The sequence below is a fragment of the Gossypium hirsutum genome, chromosome A01, assembly GCF_007990345.1.
Source record: "Gossypium hirsutum isolate 1008001.06 chromosome A01, Gossypium_hirsutum_v2.1, whole genome shotgun sequence".
NCBI classification, from domain to species: domain Eukaryota; kingdom Viridiplantae; phylum Streptophyta; class Magnoliopsida; order Malvales; family Malvaceae; genus Gossypium; species Gossypium hirsutum.
The window spans coordinates 77574947-77593604 of NC_053424.1; positions in this window are offsets into that span (position 1 = coordinate 77574947).

Sequence of the window (18658 nt, forward strand, 5' to 3'; positions counted from 1 at the left end):
ACATAACTTAGGGATCTCTACGGAACAAGTTGAATGAATAAATCGTACGATTCGGAGCCAGAATAACAAGTAAAGCCTATGTGGATTTTTCCTTACGTATTGTCTCAAGTCAATCTAATTTCCCAACTCTGTGTGTTCTTAGTTTAAATAATTAGTTAATTAAAACAAACCCTTTTATTCTTAGGCTAGATAATAAAGAGGTAGTTATTACTAGTACTTTTGGTTCCCTTAGGTACGATATCTCGGTCTTGCAATTACTACACTATTGTTCGATAGGTGCACTTGCCTTTTCGTTGTGATAATAGTTAGTCTAGGTTGATCTTCATTATAAATATTTATTACTTGTTACGAATCACGCGATCAACCAACATGATATCATACTGTAAAAATTAAAATAATGATAAAATACTTATTTTGACCTCGTATTTGTGGTCCTAAAACCATTATTCTGATTTAACTAATAACGGGCTGTTACAGTGCATGAGTTGAATCACGGCGAGCAAGAAGAGCCAACTGAGCCATATACCAAGGAGTCAACAAAGGAAACTAAAATTGAAGATAATTCAGTTATAGACACTGAAGAAGAAGAATCTAACAAGGAACTGAACAGTCTTAAACCAGTTGAAGGATCTACAACCCCTGAACCAGCAGTTGAGCCAGAAAAAGAAACAAACAAGCTAAGTGTTGTACCTGGATCTAAAACTCCAATACTAACTTCTGCAAGTGCTTCAAAGAAATCAAAGTTGTCAAATATGATGGATATGTGCAAGTTCATGCACAATCAACGATTAACATACTAGAAATATGCAAAAATTAGAGATGACTCAATTCAAAATACTTTTAAGAATATCACTAATACTTTTGTTCCTGAGTTCCCAAATGCTATCTTTGAGACATGGACGGAAGATACTGACTATGCAAGCGGAGATGGAGATGAAAAAGACAAGGGGAATGAGTTAGAAAAATAAAAGGGGGATTCTTGTCTTGATTTATTTAATTATTTTTAGATCTTTAGGAACTTATTTGTTTCGTAATTAGAATTTAATTTCTACAGAATAAAACATAACAAGCATTAATAAACTTAGCGCTTCTTTAGAAAGAAAAAGACTAAGTAATGTGGTAATGGGAATGAACATGTCTAGGATTGGGTTATTAGGAAAGGCTTGGTATTTAGGTAGTCTTATTGACTCACCTCTCTTTCTTTTGAACCCTACATGGTGTTCAGTTTTCATTCATTACTTTATTCTTGCAATGAGAAAATTGCTTCTTTTTAAAGGGGGTAAGGCAAATAAATTGCTCAAAATTTTTAAAATTTTCAAGTATGTTTCAATAATTTATTTCATAAGTATGTTTTAATAAATGAATGTTTTGAAAAAAACATTTTTTAATGAGATAATTTGTATGCAAGTATGAATGATGATTTTATCTGCGTGAAAGTATGTCATCATGAAGAATGGAATGCTTGTATGATCTTAGCCTTAGTAATGTTTGCCATGAAAACTTAGTTTCTCTTGAGATTAGACATGCATGAAGGTTTATATCTTTAGAATTAACTTTGTAACTTTCTTGAGGTGAAATCCTAGGGGACATAAAAATCTGAAATGACATAGGCACTATTTCTTTGGATCATTTGAGGCTTTTCAAGCCAACCCTATGATATTAGACCCTTGAAACTATAATTTTAAGCTTAAAGGCCTGTTTATTGCAATGAACCTACATTATAAGCCACATTACCATGTTTTTAAGTTATCCTAATTTTATGCACCCACCTTAACTAAAGTTGTCTTGGTAATCATCATTTGAGGAAATTTTTAAAAAGATGTATGTGCTAATGCTAAAAAAACAAAGATAAAGGAAGAGCAAAGAAAAAATTGCTCAGTCTCCAAAAAAAGGCAAAATGTATGAGCTTGAGTTCAAAATAAGTTTGGGAGTGTTCCAAAGGTTCACTTAAAGAAAAAGACTGTATTTCGAGAAATCCAAGATAGTTAAAGGTTAAGATTTTGAAACCAAAATGTGTCATCTCTTAAAATACCTACCTTTAACCGAGCCTCATTACAACCTAATAAAAAACCTATTGATTTAATGATTATGTCACCTAAATTAATGGAGAGGAAGTACTAAGTTCAACATAAGAAGATCATAAATAAGCCTTATGATTGTTTGCTTAATTGATAAGAAATTATGTTGAATGCAGAATGTTATTTGTGGTTGTGACATACATACAAACTATGATTCATGTTGGCATATTTTGAAACTTAGTATAAAACTTTAAAAATATTTGCATATGAATTACTTGTTAATAAAGAAGACCTATGAACATGAAGTTATTAATGCATGATTATGGGACAAAGCTTGATGCTGCTTACGCAGTTAGGAATTTTGCCTTAGAAAGACCTTTTTCCGAGCATAAACATTAATCGGGACGAGCAATAATTTAAGTTTGAGGGTGTGTAAACTAAAAAATATATAGGATTTTTCCTATGTAATTTATCACCTTTTTACTTAAATTCATTGTTAAAACTAAGTAATTGTTTAATAAATTAATGAAATATGTGAAAATATGAAATTAGGACATAGAAATTATTAAAATGTGATTTTATGTTTTATTATATAGTTTTAATGCATAAAATGGCTTATTTTATATTTATTTGAACATATTATATTTTTAAGACATAAAATGTGTAACATCCTGAATTAGGGCCTAGTCAAAACAGTGGTTTCGAGATCACAAATATGAGATAGAAATAATTATTATATGATTCTTATGAGGTCTATGATATGAATGCATGCTTATGTGAAAGTTTCATGAAGAAATTCTATGCATAAAATGTCTAATTGAACTTTAGGGACCAAATTGAATAAGATGCAAAACTTGCATTCTAGAAGATTTAAGCATGAAATTACTTTAGATTATAAATTAGAGGGTCCTAATTAGAAATTTGAAAGATTTCTGTAATCTTGGAATAAAATGGACATGCATAGGAAAAATTTAAAAGAAAAATCCTAAGGGCATTTTGGTCACTTGGTAATTAAAAGATTAAAAAGGGAAAATCAAAGCAAAAATGTGCCCATCTTCTCCAAGTGATAGCCGAATTTCTCAATAATCATAGCTAGGGTTTCGTTCAACATTTCCAAGCTTGATTGTTAGTGCTCCCTAGCCCCGTTTTTAGTGTTCTTTGTAGTTTTGAAGTCTTTGAAGCATGATCTACCCATTTCTAGCTATATTTTGAGCTAATGTTCATGTTTGAAATTTGAAACATGTGTAACATGTATGTATTTTGTTGATTAATGGAGGAATATGAATGTTTGATGCATGATAAACATCTTTTACTAGGTGATTTTTAGTGAAAACACCTAAAAAAGGGACTTGTTTGTAAAAGTGTAAAAGTAAGTAGTAATAATATGAAATAAAGGAAAATATGGGCTGATATGAGCATAGTAAAGGTTCGGATAGGCTTGGGTAACCAAGAAAATACATGCATTTCATTTTATGAGCCTAAAGACTAAATCGTAAATAAATAGAAAGATAGGGATAAAAAGGTAATTTTACCAAAGCATGAATTATGGATCAATTTGCGTTATGTGATTACTAAAAAGTTAAATTTGGCATTATAGATCAAGAAAAACGTGAACTGGGTTTTGATCAAGTGAAGAATAAAGTATACAACGATTAGGCTCGATTAACATCATGTTTGTACCGAGGTAAGTACATGTGTAAATAATGTGACAATGTGGTATGTTATGTGGTGTTAACATTATGTGATAACTATTTTATTGCTTATTATGTATGCTATGTCTAATGGTACTATAGTAAGCATGAATGATATTATGGTCACTATCCACGATGTCACAAGCAAGTGTAGTAGAGGCGCAATGTGCAAATGAGAAAAACCCCATTTGAAACTTAGGAATAGTTTAGGATACAAGTGACATGTCACTAGCAATTAAGAAGTCTGAACTCGTTGAGTGGTTCGGGCTTGTAATATATCTGGCATCCGAGCTCGTTGAGTGGTTCGAGATCATAATGGATGCAATACATGTGATTGAGTTCCGGGCAATTGTCTTGTGTGTCCTACCGGTGGGTAGGTAATCCTTGAGTGGTCAGATACCTGACAGCTTTTGTGAGCCACCCGTGTAGTTAGACCTTGGTCAATAGCTTATACGAGCAAGCCCGTCAGTAGCGTTATTGTGAGCGTTGCATGATATAAGATAGCATCGGCTACGTATGTTTATGTGGCATTCATGTGCAAGTTTCTGTGTATCCAATAGTATTCTGAGTGCTCAACGGGTATTATAATGAATGAGGCAAGAAAAGTCCCAAGATGGGCACGGTAATGAAGGTAAAGTTATTTGATATGTTACGGATATGTATAGGTACGTACGTTATACTCATGAGCAATGCCTTGTTAAAGGATAATATGTGATGAGAAAGTATATTCATATATATATGAAAACTTGATAAATGAGCTAGAATGCTTGAATAATGAATAATCTTGGTGGTTGTGCTATTATGTCTTGCATGATTATGGTTTATGAATATTGCATATTATTTGCATGTGGACTTACTAAGCTTAAACGCTTACTCCCCTCTCTTTTCCATCCTTTGTAGTTCCTCCAAGCCAGTTCGGGGATCAGAAGTTGTCGGACCATTCGATCACACTATCAAAAGAACATTGGGTACAATGAATCTATTATTTTGAGTATGGTATGTACAGGGGACTTGGTCATTTTGTGGTATGTGTCATGTTATTTGGCCAAATTGTGAAGGCCTATGATGTTGATGATTCACTTTGTAATAGCTATGTGATATGGCTCATGATTGATTCTTAAGTTGTAATATCTAATTGTTCATGCATCCATGTGTTGATGCCTTGATGATGTTCTATGTAGTTGTGTGACAGATATATGATGAGATATTGTCTTGATGATGTGGAATATGATTGCTTGGTGGATGTATGAAGATGTATGGATTAAATACTAGGAGATAAAGAATGGTTTAATAACCTAAGATGACAATAGTTATAAATGTGCAACTTGAAATTTTGATAATTAAGTTGATTTGCATGAAGTTTGTATCAAATGCTCACAAATGGTGTGATTAAGGGAATGTGCAATAGGATGATATTATAAAGATGTGAAAGTGCTATGGTGTTGAATATTGAGTGTCTAAGTATGTCATGTTGCATGCTATGAAATATGCTTAAGTACATGAGTGATTAAAGGTGGCAATTGGCTTAGAAAATAGCCTTTAAATTGTCCACAGAGGCATGTGTCTAACACACAGCCTGTCCCACGGGGGTGTGGAATGGCCGTGTGTTCCCTGCACCCTATTTTTACAAGTCAGTATGCTCAATAGTAAACACACGGGCTAAGACACAAGCGTGTGTCTTGGCCGTGTGAGGGACATGGCCTACCCATATAGGTGTGTACTCTGGCCGTGTGAAGTCTGCACTTTTTTATGAAAAACTCATTTAATTTTAATTGACCACACTGTTTGGCCACACGGGCGTGTGATGTGGCCGTGTGACCCTAAATTGGTGCTGATATCATAGTCAGAGAGTTACACGACTGGAGGACACGGACGTGTCCCTTGTTTCACACGGGCGTGTGGCTCTATATTAGGGAAAATTTCCCAAACTTTTCTAAAAGTTCCCTATTCAGTCTCGATCCTTTTCTGATGGCTGTTTTGGGCCTCGTAGGCCCATATTAGGGACAATTTGTGTGTGTATGAATGAAGTTGTTTTAAAGAAAAATTTTATAGCCCGAATTTTTGCATGAATGTATGAGTAAAAGTTTGGTAATGCCTCGTACCCTGTCTCGGCATCGGATACTAGTAAGGGGTGTTACATTTAGTGGATCAGATCTATTGTTTAGTAGATTCTCGGGCTAATCTAGCGTATTTGAGTCTAGCTATACATGCCATATGTATATAGTGTGATGACTCCTGACAATATTAAAATGTGTTTTCATATAGCAAATGGATCCCAACAGAGCAGTGGCGGATGATGTAGAAAGTAACGCGCCTGCTCCAGCTGAAAGAGTGGTGCCATCTGAGAGTAGACCTAAAACTATCAGTAGAGGAGAAGGAGGCAGAGAGGCCTTTCTCCACATGATGAATGCATAGTATATGGAGTTCGTTCGAATGAACCCGAATGCTCAACCTCCCCCACCTCCCCCAAATCCTCAACCCACACTCGTGATGCCTCAAGGTATAGATTTTATGAGATTCTCTAGAACACCAATTGATAAAATTCGAAAGCAAGATGCTGAGGAATGTAGGGAAAATGCTAATGACGACCCTGAGAAAGCAGAGTTCTGGTTAGAGAACTCGATGCAGGTATTTGATGAACTATCTTGTACATTCGAGGAGTGCCTAAACTGTGCCATATCTTTGTTGAGAGATGCGACGTATCACTGGTGGAGAATGTTGATATCTGTGGTACCACCGGAGAGGGTTACTTGGGAATTCTTTCAAGAGGAATTCTGAAAGAAATACATTAGTGAAAGGTTCATTGATTAGAGGCATAAGAAATTTCTTGATTTGAAATAGGGCTGTATGACAGTTAGTGAATATGAGAGAGAATTCGTCAAACTCAACAAATATGCTTGGGAGTGTGTATCCTCCGAAGCTAAGATATGCAGAAGATTTGAAGATGGACTTAATGAGGATATTAAGACATTAGTGGGTATTCTTAAGTTGAAAGAATGCATGCTACTCATTGAGCGGGTTGTGAAGTCGAAGAATTGGTCAAAGAAAAGAGGAAACCTGAGTATGAGATTAGAGATACAAGAAAGAGATATAAGAGTAAGTCATTGCCATCTCAGTCTAAGAAACCTAGACAGATGAACTCTTATTCACATGTGTCAGTTGGACACTCATACGGAATCATAGAAAGCAGAATTTGGGCTTTAGATCTCAGGCTACGTCCCTGGCAAGTGTGGGTAACGCTAAACCTTCCAAGGCCGAATGCCAGCAATGTGGTAGACGTCATTCTGGCTACTGTAGGTTGAGTGAAGGATCTTGATTTAGATGTGGTTCTCTAGGCCACTTTATTAAGGATTGTCCCAAGATGATGAAGAAAGAAAGATTTCAGAGTCCAAGACTAAGTAGCGCAGCTTCTTGGGGAAGACCCTCGAGAAATACCAAGAATGGGTCTGGTAGTAAGAATGTGACACGAGATACAGTAGTGAGATCTGAAGCCACAGCTCCAGCTAGGGCCTATGCCATACGCGCACGCAAAGATGCAACTTCTCCTAGTGTGATCACTGGTAATTTTTCTCTCTATGATACTAATGTTATTACTTTGATAGACCCTGGCTCTACTCATTCATATGTGTGTATGAAATTGGCATCTAGTATGAATATACCTGTCGAGTCTACAGTATTTATGATTAAGGTGTCAAACCCGTTAGGAAAGCATGTGATAGTTGATAAAGTATGTATGAAATGCCCTTTAATGGTTAAAGGTCATTACTTTCCGGCTGACTTGATGTTGTTGCCTTTTGATGAATTTGATGTCATACTGGGTATAGATTGGTTGACACAACATGATGCTATAGTAAATTGTAGACAGAAAGTTATGGAATTGAAATGTGAAAACATTGAGATTCTTTGGGTCGAATCAGATGATGCTGATAAGTCACCAATGGTAATTTCTTGAGCGACTGTTCAGAGATGTATGAGAAAAGGGTATAAAGTTTATTTGACATACATATTGAATACAAAGGAATCTGAATTGAAAATCGAATCAATGCCAGTTGTATTCGAGTATGCAGATATATTCCCAAAGGAATTGCCAGGATTACCTCCAATTAAAGAAGTTGAATTCGATATTGAGCTAATACCAGGGACAACAGCTATATCTATTGCTTCGTACAGGATGGCCTCAATTGAGCTGAAAGAATTGAAGTTACAGTTACAAGAGTTGTCTAACAAAGGCTTTGCGAGATCTAGCTTTTCAACATAGGGCGCTGCCGTATTATTCGTGAAAAAGGACGGTTCCATGAGATTTTGCATTGACTACCGACAACTCAGTAAGGTGACAGTAGAAAATAAGTACCCTCTTCCAAGGATTGATGTAACACCCCAACCTCGGCCCGAACGTTATGGCTGGATTCGGCGTGTCACATTAAAGTGTTTTAGCAAAAATCGTGTTTTCATTGAAAACCCTTCTTAAAATAAAAGAAAATCTTAATTATAATAAAGAAAAAAACTCTTTTCAATCACTTGTTCAAAACATATGATTTGATGAAAATAAGTCACTTTTAAAAAAAATTAGTTGCGAAAACGTAGATAAGACATACTATAGTTTAAGAAACCATGTTCAACTTCTTATAATTACATCACATAATAATAATCCAAATAATAACAAAATGGAAGGCCTTATTATAAACCAGTCTGTAATCACTTAATAATAAGAGACTTATATGCTTTAAAATGAAAAAGAACAAGTCCAACTTGTCTAGCTAGCTGGCCACTCAGAGTCCCTCCAAACATCGAACCTTCTACTGAGCATCACCTGAAAATAAAATAAGATAAAAGAGGGGGTGAGTTTTCGCAAACTCAGTGTGTACATCCCTCAACAAAAAACAAGTATTCAAAAATCATCATACATCAAACATGCAATTCAATCCCATCCTAATAATCCATCCGCTACACACCAGCTCTGTAACAGCCCAGTTTTATCCCTAGTCGAAATAGTGGTTTTGAGACCATAAATTCGAGTCTGAAAAATATTTTAATATTATTTTCTGTGTTTGTGATATGTGAATTTATATTTGTGTAGTTTCTATGATTTAATCTGTCTGTTTCAGTGCTTAATTATGAAAAAGGATTAAATCGCGAAAAGTGTAAATTTGAGTACTAGATGATAAAGAACCTATTTGGCTTGGCTTTTAAAATAAAGGTCCTTTCATGTCAATTGTACCATTTGTTTAAATGGTGGACAATTATGGGCATTAGTGGATGGAAATTTATGTTATAATAACAAGGGCAAAATGGGAAATTGATTAACATGTTAATATTAATAAAAAATAAAACAAAATGTGGCCATTTTTGTTCATCTTTCTCTACCGAAATTAGAAAAGAAGAAAGGGTTTTAAGCTTCATTTCATTCGACCATGAATATCTATGATTAAGGTACGAATTTTCGTCCGTTTTTTGATAATTTCTATGTTTCTGTGATCATTGCTTCGTGTTCTTCAAAGCCCATGTCTGAATTTTTATTTCTGTTAAAGATTTCATGAAATGCCATTATTGATATCATGAGTTTTGTGATGTTTTTGGATGAATTATGAAGGCTTGTTAGATGAGTTATATGTTTTGTTCTTGACTTTTTGATGAAATGAGGTTTTGAAGGACTAATTTTTGAATTTAACATGTTGTACGGGCTTATATAGAAGCCATGAAAATTCGGCTAGCCCTTGTTGCAAAGAAATTTTACATATTGGTGATTTTGTGAAAAATGGACTAAATTGTCAAAGTGTGAAAATGTAAGGGCTAAAATGTAAAGTGCCCTAAATATGTTTATATGGATTAAATTGAATGAAATGAATGATTAAATGGTTGAATTTATATTGTATTAGATCAAGAACAAAGAAAATCAGATTTAGATCGAGGGAAGTCCAAAGTAGTCGAATAGTCAACTCATTTTCGTCCAAAATCCATACGAGGTATGTCAAACTACACTTATGTGTTAAGTTGATTAAATTCTATTATGTGTTAAGTTGATTAAATTCTATGTTTATAAACTGTTATCTGCATTGGACGGCCTTGAGAGCCTGATAAAAGAACAGTGGTATTGATCTAAATCATCGTATAAGACCGTGTCTGGGACACTAGCATCGATTTGAAATTTACGTGTAAGATCATATCTGGGACATTGGCATCGTATCTATTTTCGTATAAGACCTTGTCTCGGACAGAGGCATTGATATTGAATTACATGTAAGACCACGTCTGAAACGTTGGCATTGTACTTGTCTGTGAATATTTATTCCGTTTTTGGATTGTCTGATGATAAAGTATGAGATATGAAATGTATAATTCATACAGGTACATTTGTATCGTACTAGATTTATGAATAGAAAAGACTATGTTTCTATGAAGCAAGGAAATATTCTATGAGACAGTTGTGAAATCTGGCCATTTACTATTATTTTTATGTTATAGTAGTTGGGAATTTATATTTGACTTACTAAGCTCTTCGTAGCTTACTTTGTGTTATTTTTGTCTATTTTACAGTTATTGTAGCTACTAAAGGCTCGGGATAGTCGGGGATTGTCACCACACTATCAAGCTCTTTTTGGTACCTTTGAAAGTGTTAATATTTCTAAGTATGGCATGTATAGGCTAGAATGTCTATGTATTAAGTTTTGAATTGCATATATGTTATGCCATGTCAATTGGCTAGCAAATGTTAAGTTTTGTGCATAGTTTTGATGCATGTTTTGAAATGTTCTATGTTCTAATGTGTTTTGGTTATATTTGAGCATTGAATTGGTTGGAAGTGTTGGTATACTTGTTGCATATTAATGTTTGTAGGATTGGAACCTTATGGGGTGGCAAATTGGCTTAAACCAAGCCTGCATTGTGCCACATGTCTAGGGAACACGGGCGTGCCTTGTGGTCGTGTGAGAAAGTCGGTAGCTAGCTAAATTTTATAGGGTCATGGGACACGGCTATGTCTGTTGGCCTTGTTAAAAAGTCAGTATAGGACCTCTTTTTGGCACGGTTAGACCACATGGGCGTGTCTTATGCCCGTGTGAGTCACACGTCCTAGTCACACGGGCGTGTGACTTGGTCACATTTGAAAATATTGATTATGTTCTGAAATTTCTGAAAGGGTTCAGTTTAGTTCTGATCTTTCCTAAATGTATGTTTTAGGTGTCATAGACCATCTTAATGGATGAATTGTGGATGAATATTTATGTATTGATATTATATGATATCTATGAATCTGTGTTACACTGAAATGCTTTGTCTGTCCGGTGACTCCTCTTTCCTATTCCGGGGACGGTTACAGGATAAGGGTGTTACATTTCATTGGTATTAGAGCTATGATTTAGTCGGTTCTAGGACTACCATAGTGTATATGATTCTAGCTATACATGCCATATATTTGAATCTGTGATAGTGTGATGACTCCTGACTTTGAAATGTGCTTTTATATAACAATGGATCCCAATAGAGCCGTAGCACAATGTTGAAAGTAATGTGCCTGCTCCCGAGCAAGGGACGGTGCAAGATGATTCTTGACCGGCTACGAGTAGCCGTGATAACGAGGCTAAGCAAGCCTTCATTCAGATGATGAATGAATGGTTCACCTAATACATTAGAACCAACCCGGCTGTTCAACAACCTCTACCCCCGGTTAATCCTTTTCAAATTCCTGTTATGCCCTCGATGAGTCCAGTTCAACTAAGTAGACCACTTGTTGATAAAATTAGAAAGTATGGGACTGAAGAGTTCCGAGCTACAACGAATGATGATGCTGAAAAAGCCGAATTGGTTGGAAAATACGATACGGGTATTTGATGAAATTTCTCTGAATCTAGAAGAATGTGTTAAATGTGTCGTTTCACTTCTGAGAAATACAACGTATCATTGGTGGAAAACTTTAATATCTGTGGTTCCAAGCGAATGGGTTACCTGGGATTTCTTCCAAGCTAAATTTCAGAAGAAATACATTAGTTAGAGATTTATTGATCAGAAACGTAAAGAGTTTCTTGAGCTTAAATAGGGCCGAATGTCTGTTACTAAATATGAACGGGAATTTGTGAGATTGAGCCAGTATGCTCAGGAATGTGTATCAAATGAAGCAATAATGTGCAAAAGATTTGAAGATGGATTACATGAAGATATCCATCTGCTAGTGGGGATTTTGGAGATTAAAGAAATGGTAGTGCTCATTGAGCGAGCATGTAAAGCTGAAGAATTAAGCAAAGAGAAAAGAAAAGCTAATTCTGAAGCTAGAGATGCTAGAAAAAGATCTTTGAGTAAATCATTTCAGTCTGGGTTAAAGAAATTCTGAGATGATCAGAACCATTCAAATACTAATATGGGACATTCGAATCGAGATTGAGCTAGATCGTATTCGAACACCAGAGCCCCTGTTATTTCTGTTGCAAGTGTTGGAAGTGTCGAATCTGAGAAACCTGAATGTAAACACTGTGGTAAAAGACATCTGGGAAATTGTAGATTGAATGGCCGAGCTTGTTTCTAGTGTGGATCCCTGGATCATTTTATAATAGATTCTTCTGAACCCACTGAGCAAGAGAATGTACAGAATCCAAGATAGAGTAACACCTAAGCTAGAGGTAGACCTTCTAGGAACATGAGAAATACAAGTGGTGATCAAAGAGCGACTAGGGATACTGCTGTTAGATCTGAGGCCAGAGCACCTGCCAGAGCCTATGCTATCCGAGCTCGTGAGGAAGCCTCGTCTCCAGACGTGATTACTGGTACCTTTACTCTTTATGATACTTCTGTGATTGCATTGATAGACCCTAGATCAATGCATTCTTATATTTGTATGAATTTAGTGCACAGTAAGCCTCGTCTCCAGATGTGTTCTTTGTTCTTGTTTATAACAATGTTAGCTTAATTTTATTTAAGCTAGGATGATTGCTTTGATTAAATATTTGATTCATGTTTATAATGTTTGTGCCTCAATCGATCATGTTTTCAATTAAAATCAATCTGTATTTCGTTCATATGTGATTGAACTACACCTGAATTAGCTGAGCGATCCTAACTAGACGACGACTAGTGGACACATAATTGAAATGTGCATGCACAATTTAGACCCTAACCCGATTAAATTGCAAGTTGCATAACAACTCTAACCAAGCTCTGTTATCTACATAGTTTTTAGATTTGTGTGATTAAACTGTTTCAAACCTAATACGTCCCTATTACCTCACACAAATGCTAAGAAACCCTTAGTAAATAAGGATCAGTAAAATGCGTATTTACTAAGAAAAGGATTCCGAAAGGACCTAATGTGGTTTCCAAACTCATGAAGATCGAGTTGTCATGGAATATTTTTCCATTTGTTATTAAGCATGTTGATAATAAATTGTGTTTAATTAAAGAAATTGTCCTAGTTTATTTATGTTATAATTGTTGAACATTATGTTTAATTTTGCTAAAATCTATTCCATTCATATAGTTTGCATACTTAGGGTAATTTACATTAGGGACCATTGCATTTAGTTTAATATATTTAATTTTAATCATCACTTCTCAACCATATTGTGTTTTTATTTACCAAGTTGTTAGTATAATTTTACAATTAAGTGATTTAACACAAATACAATCCCTGTGGAGACGATAACTCGATACTTACTTATTACTTGATAATGACTGTGTACACTTAAACAAACCTACGCGGTATAGTATCCATACTCATTCAATATTATCAATACCACTTAGAATATTGGTACCAAATTAGCATTCTATTTCTCTGCAAAAAAGTTAAAATTAGCAAACTATCAATACCCTTTTGAAAAGTATCGGTAATTCTATGCCGAGTATTGATATTCGAGACATGGTATCGATATTAAATTGCATTACTGACTTCCTGCACATTTGAAATATCATAGACGTATCAATATTAAATACCTGATTATCAATATCACTATACAAAATAGCATAATATCACCAGAATAGAGCATTTAACACAACCATGCACTTATTAAATCACCATGCATTTAAAGTCTCAAAATCTAGCATAAAAAATATCAAAATGTGCAGTTTTATGTATCAACAATAATTTAAACCCAACAACCTAATGAACTATTAACAACATCCATAATTTATACAAGCAATAATATTGAGCAATCATCTAGGCATCATGGCAATGTACAATCCAAAATTCTGCCACTTTGACCTTATTCCCACAATTCAAAATAATGGTTATATATCACCTACTTAAACGATAAAGCTACTTACATCACTTCATTGAAAATTTTCTTCACCGCTTACACCTTAACGCTAAATGTCTTTAAAGGTTTAAAAATGAGTAGGTGAGCTTAAACAAGCTCAATGAAGGATTAGAATAACCACCAAATAGGCATGCATTCATACGTTAACCAAAAAGGATCAAAGCTCAACAACATATGCACTATATTAAGAGCACATATTAACATATTCAATTATTACTAATCATCACATTTAACTCATTTTTCCACATGTTCATGCATACATCTCATATCATAATATCACATCTTATGAAAACATATTTAGTGATAGTTTGACACTTGAGGCTATGAAACATAAAAGTAGGCTTTATCGCCATACATCGGATACACGAATCTCCAACACACCAAATGTCTCATAAAGTCAAACATATCCCAAAAGTGTAGCACATAGCTAACACTCTCCAATACACTAACATATCTGAGTGAATGGAGCTTAGCTCACATTCCCTTATCTCTCTAAGACTGTCCTGGGCATTAACGCCCCACAACACAACATATAAGTGAGTACTCACAATCCTATACTATGCCAACTATATCCAACAATGTCATAGAGTTATAAGGCCAAAGTATCCATAATAAACCACATGATTACTTACCGTTTTCTACACTTTTTCACTACATATTCACATTATAAGCACTGTCATTCGGCATGTACAATATGCTCGCACTTAACACTTTCATAGCAACCATCACAAGCTTATTTCACTTATCATAGTATCACATTTTAATTCACAATTACACAACACATAATCACATGTTTCACAAATTAAACAAAGGTATGAGAAAGCTTACACTCAGAACTTAGAGTAGGGGTTTAGACTACACATAAGTTCCCAATTAACACTTTGACGTGCATCTACAAGGAGCGACTCCAAACAATCACCGATCGCACTTTCGTCTAGTCGCCAAAAGCTTAAACTATCTTTTCCTTGCCTTTTCCTTTACTTGTTGCAGGTCCTAGTGATTTCAGAACTTCACAAAAACAAATTGCACCATAATCACAATTAACATCTAGCCAAAGGCTCACTTAAATCAATTAAAAATACAAGCCTAAGCTATATTCCCATGAAACTGAAATTTTGACAAGCTTAGTTAAGACATAAACATCTCAGTACATACTCGTTCCTATTGCATAAAACTGATTCCAATCGACTAATTAAACATCTAAAAACAATTCCAACCTTCAAAATACTCACAAAAATTCATTTGAACTTTAGAATTCTTTAACAAACTTTAAAGAGAGTTTAAAAACCTTCTAATCACATAAAAAATAACACTTTGAAACCTTGGTTTTAATCAAAATCCCAAAATCCACTATTAACGACCCAATTTTAACATTTATTCAAAACTTTCGATTCAATAGGTAAAAATTCTATTTAAAAGACTAGGTATCATCAAAAGCTACAAGGAAAATGAATTGTTAGCTTAGATGGGAGAAAAACGAATGTTTGGTTGAAAATCCTGAAAACCCACAAGTTTGAGCAACGGTGAAATCAATGGTGCTTTTTATTTTTTTTATGGAAATCTATCAAGGTTTAAGGTTATGAGAATGAAAGAAATTAAAGGGATGGAGTTTGGAAATCAAATTGGAATATTGGTGCTTTGAAAACTCAAGGGACGACATAAAAAGAAAAAGTGAAGGAAAAACTATAGTGAATAACTTGTAGGTGGGGGAAATATTAGGTTGGTTTTAAAGTTTTGGGCTCTTTGCTTTTGAACCACTCTTAACTTTTGACACTTTTTCAAAACAGCCCCTATTTAAAAATTAAAGATGTTTTCAACATTATATTTTAAAATTGATTTGATTTTCTAAAAGCCATATACGAAGACATTTTCGGTTTACCATGCTTCAAAAATTTTGAACACACTAGAGCTAAAATCACTAAATTACCCTCAAACTAATATGCTTGATTTTGTGGTGTGGCAAATATCTCTATCTAAAAAGATCTTCGTCTTTCAAATTTACCTTAGCTAAAAAAATAAGGATATTGTCGTTTCATCGTATCTTCGGCTTCCCCAGTAGCCTCTTTTGTCTTGTGGTTGCACCACAAAACCTTAACTAACATAAGCCTCTTGTTTCGCAAAACCTTCTCTTCATGAGCTAGAAACTCGATCAGCTTTTCCTCATAGGTGAGATCATTTCGAACTTCAATCTCCTCCAGTGGCACAATATGTGATGGATCTAAATGATACTTTCGTAACATAGACACATGGAAAATGTCATGGATTCACTCATGTTCTAATAGCAACTTGAGTCGATAAGCTACCGAACCAATCCTCTCAACAACTTCATAAGGTCCAACATACCTTGGACTGAATTTAACCTTCCTACCAAATCTCAAAACCTTTTTCAAGGCGAAACTTTCATGAACACCTTATTGCCAATTTGAAACTTGATACTGTACTGTTTCAAATCTAAATAAGGTTTCAGCCTACTGGATGCTGCTTTCAATCAATTGCAAATGAACTTTATCTTCTCTTCAGTCTCATGAACCAAATTCGGTCCAACAACTCGCCTCTCATCTAACTGTGTCCAACATAATGGAGTCCTACACTTCTTGCCATACAACACTTCAAACGGTGCCATACGAATACTCAACTGAAAATGGTTGTTGTAAGCAAATTCTGTTGAAGAAAAATACCTTTCCAACTACCACTAAACTTGATAACACAAATTCACAATATATCCTTTAAGACTTGAATTACCCTCTTTGATTGACCATTGGTCTAAGGATGATAAGCTGTACTGAAACTGCTTTAATCCCAAAGCCTCTTGCAAACTTATCCAAAACCTAGAAGTAAAACGCGGATCCCTATCTAAAATAATAGAAACTAGAACCCAATAAAGTCGTACAATTTCAGCAATATACAACTCTGTCAGCTTCTACAAGGAATAATTGGTACGCACTACCAAGAAATGCGCACTCTTCGAAATTCGATCAACTATTAACAACACTTAATCCTTCTTTATCGGGTTCTAAGGTAAATCCGAAACATATTTCATGGTGATCCTTTCCAACTTCCGTTCAGGAATAGCAATCGGTTGCAACAAGCCTAAAGGATACTGATGCTCTGCCTTTACCTTCAGAAAAACCAAACAGCGAGTCACAAATTCTATAACATCACACTTCAAGCCAGGCCACCAATAAATCTCTCGAAGATCATCATACATTTTACCACTATCGATATGCATAGAATAAGGGCTACTATGCGCCTCAGTCAGAATCGCTTGCCCCAACTCCACATCTTACGACACATACAATCTACCTCTAAAATTCAATATACCATCAACTTGTCGAATCCTCTTTAACGAATCCCTATCTAATGACTATTTCTCCTTAATCTGTTGATACAAAGTTGGCTTCACTTGAAGTTCAACTAACAAACCACCATCACTGGCTAAACTCAAGCGTGCAAAACATAGCTCGTAATTTCATCATAGACTTCCTATTCAAAGCGTCAGCAGCAACATTCGCCTTGCCACGATGATGCTCTATTACATAATCAGAATTCCTCAAAAGTTCAATCCAATGTCTTTGTCTTAAATTCAACTCATTTTAGGTGAGGAGACACTTAAAACTCTTATGATCTGTATAAATAACACACTTCTCCTCATAAAAATGTTGGCATCAAATCTTAAGCTCGAATACAACAACAGTTAACTCCAAGTCATGAGTTGGATAGTTATGCTCATGTGTCTTTGACTGTCTCGAGGCGTATGCCACAACCTTACCCTTTTGCATTAACACACAACCAAGTCCTAAATACAAAGCGTCACTAAACCAAAAAATCATTTTTAGGCTCCAGTTGAATCAACACAAGTGCCTCAAGTTAAAATTGCCTTAAGCTATTAAAAACTTTTTTGCCTTTTAGCAGTCCATTCAAATACCACATTTTTTTAAGTAGTTTTGTTAAGGGTGGACCAATAAGGGAAAACCCTTCAACGAATCTATGATAATAGCCAGCTAAACCAAGAAACTCCGAAATTCAATAACACTCCTAGGTGGTTTCCACTCTAAGATCGCTTCAATTTTCTTTGGATCCACACGAATTCCTTTTGCTGATACAACATGGCCTAAGAATGTCACTTCTTTTACCCAAAATTCGCACTTACTCAACTTTGCTTACAATTGTTTATCTCTCAAAACTTGAAAAATAATCCTCAACTGTGCATATTGATACTCATCAGAATGATGATACACAAAAATATCATCTATGAAGACAAGTACAAATTGATCCAAGTATGAGTAAAACACACTGTATATAACAGCCCATTTTTAGAGAAATCAAAACACTGGTTTCGGGACCACAAATTTGATTTCAAGAAAGAAAATTTATTTTAATATTATTTTATGGTCTATAATATGATAATAATGTTGTGTCAAATTTTCGTAAAGAAATTTTATCGATTATGTGCTTAATTGTGAAAAGGCCCAAATCACATAAAATGAAAAAGTTGAATTCTAGTAGCTTTAAGGATCAAATAGCTATGGAATTCAAAACTTGAGGTCCTTATATCGTAATTAGACCATTAATGAAATGTTAGTATATATTTCTGGATGATTCATCCATGGAAAAGTAGAAAAAGGCTGAGGACTAAATTGGAAAGTGATAAAATTAAAAGATGATAAATAACTAAATAGAAATAAAAATCATTTTGATATAATATTTTTCC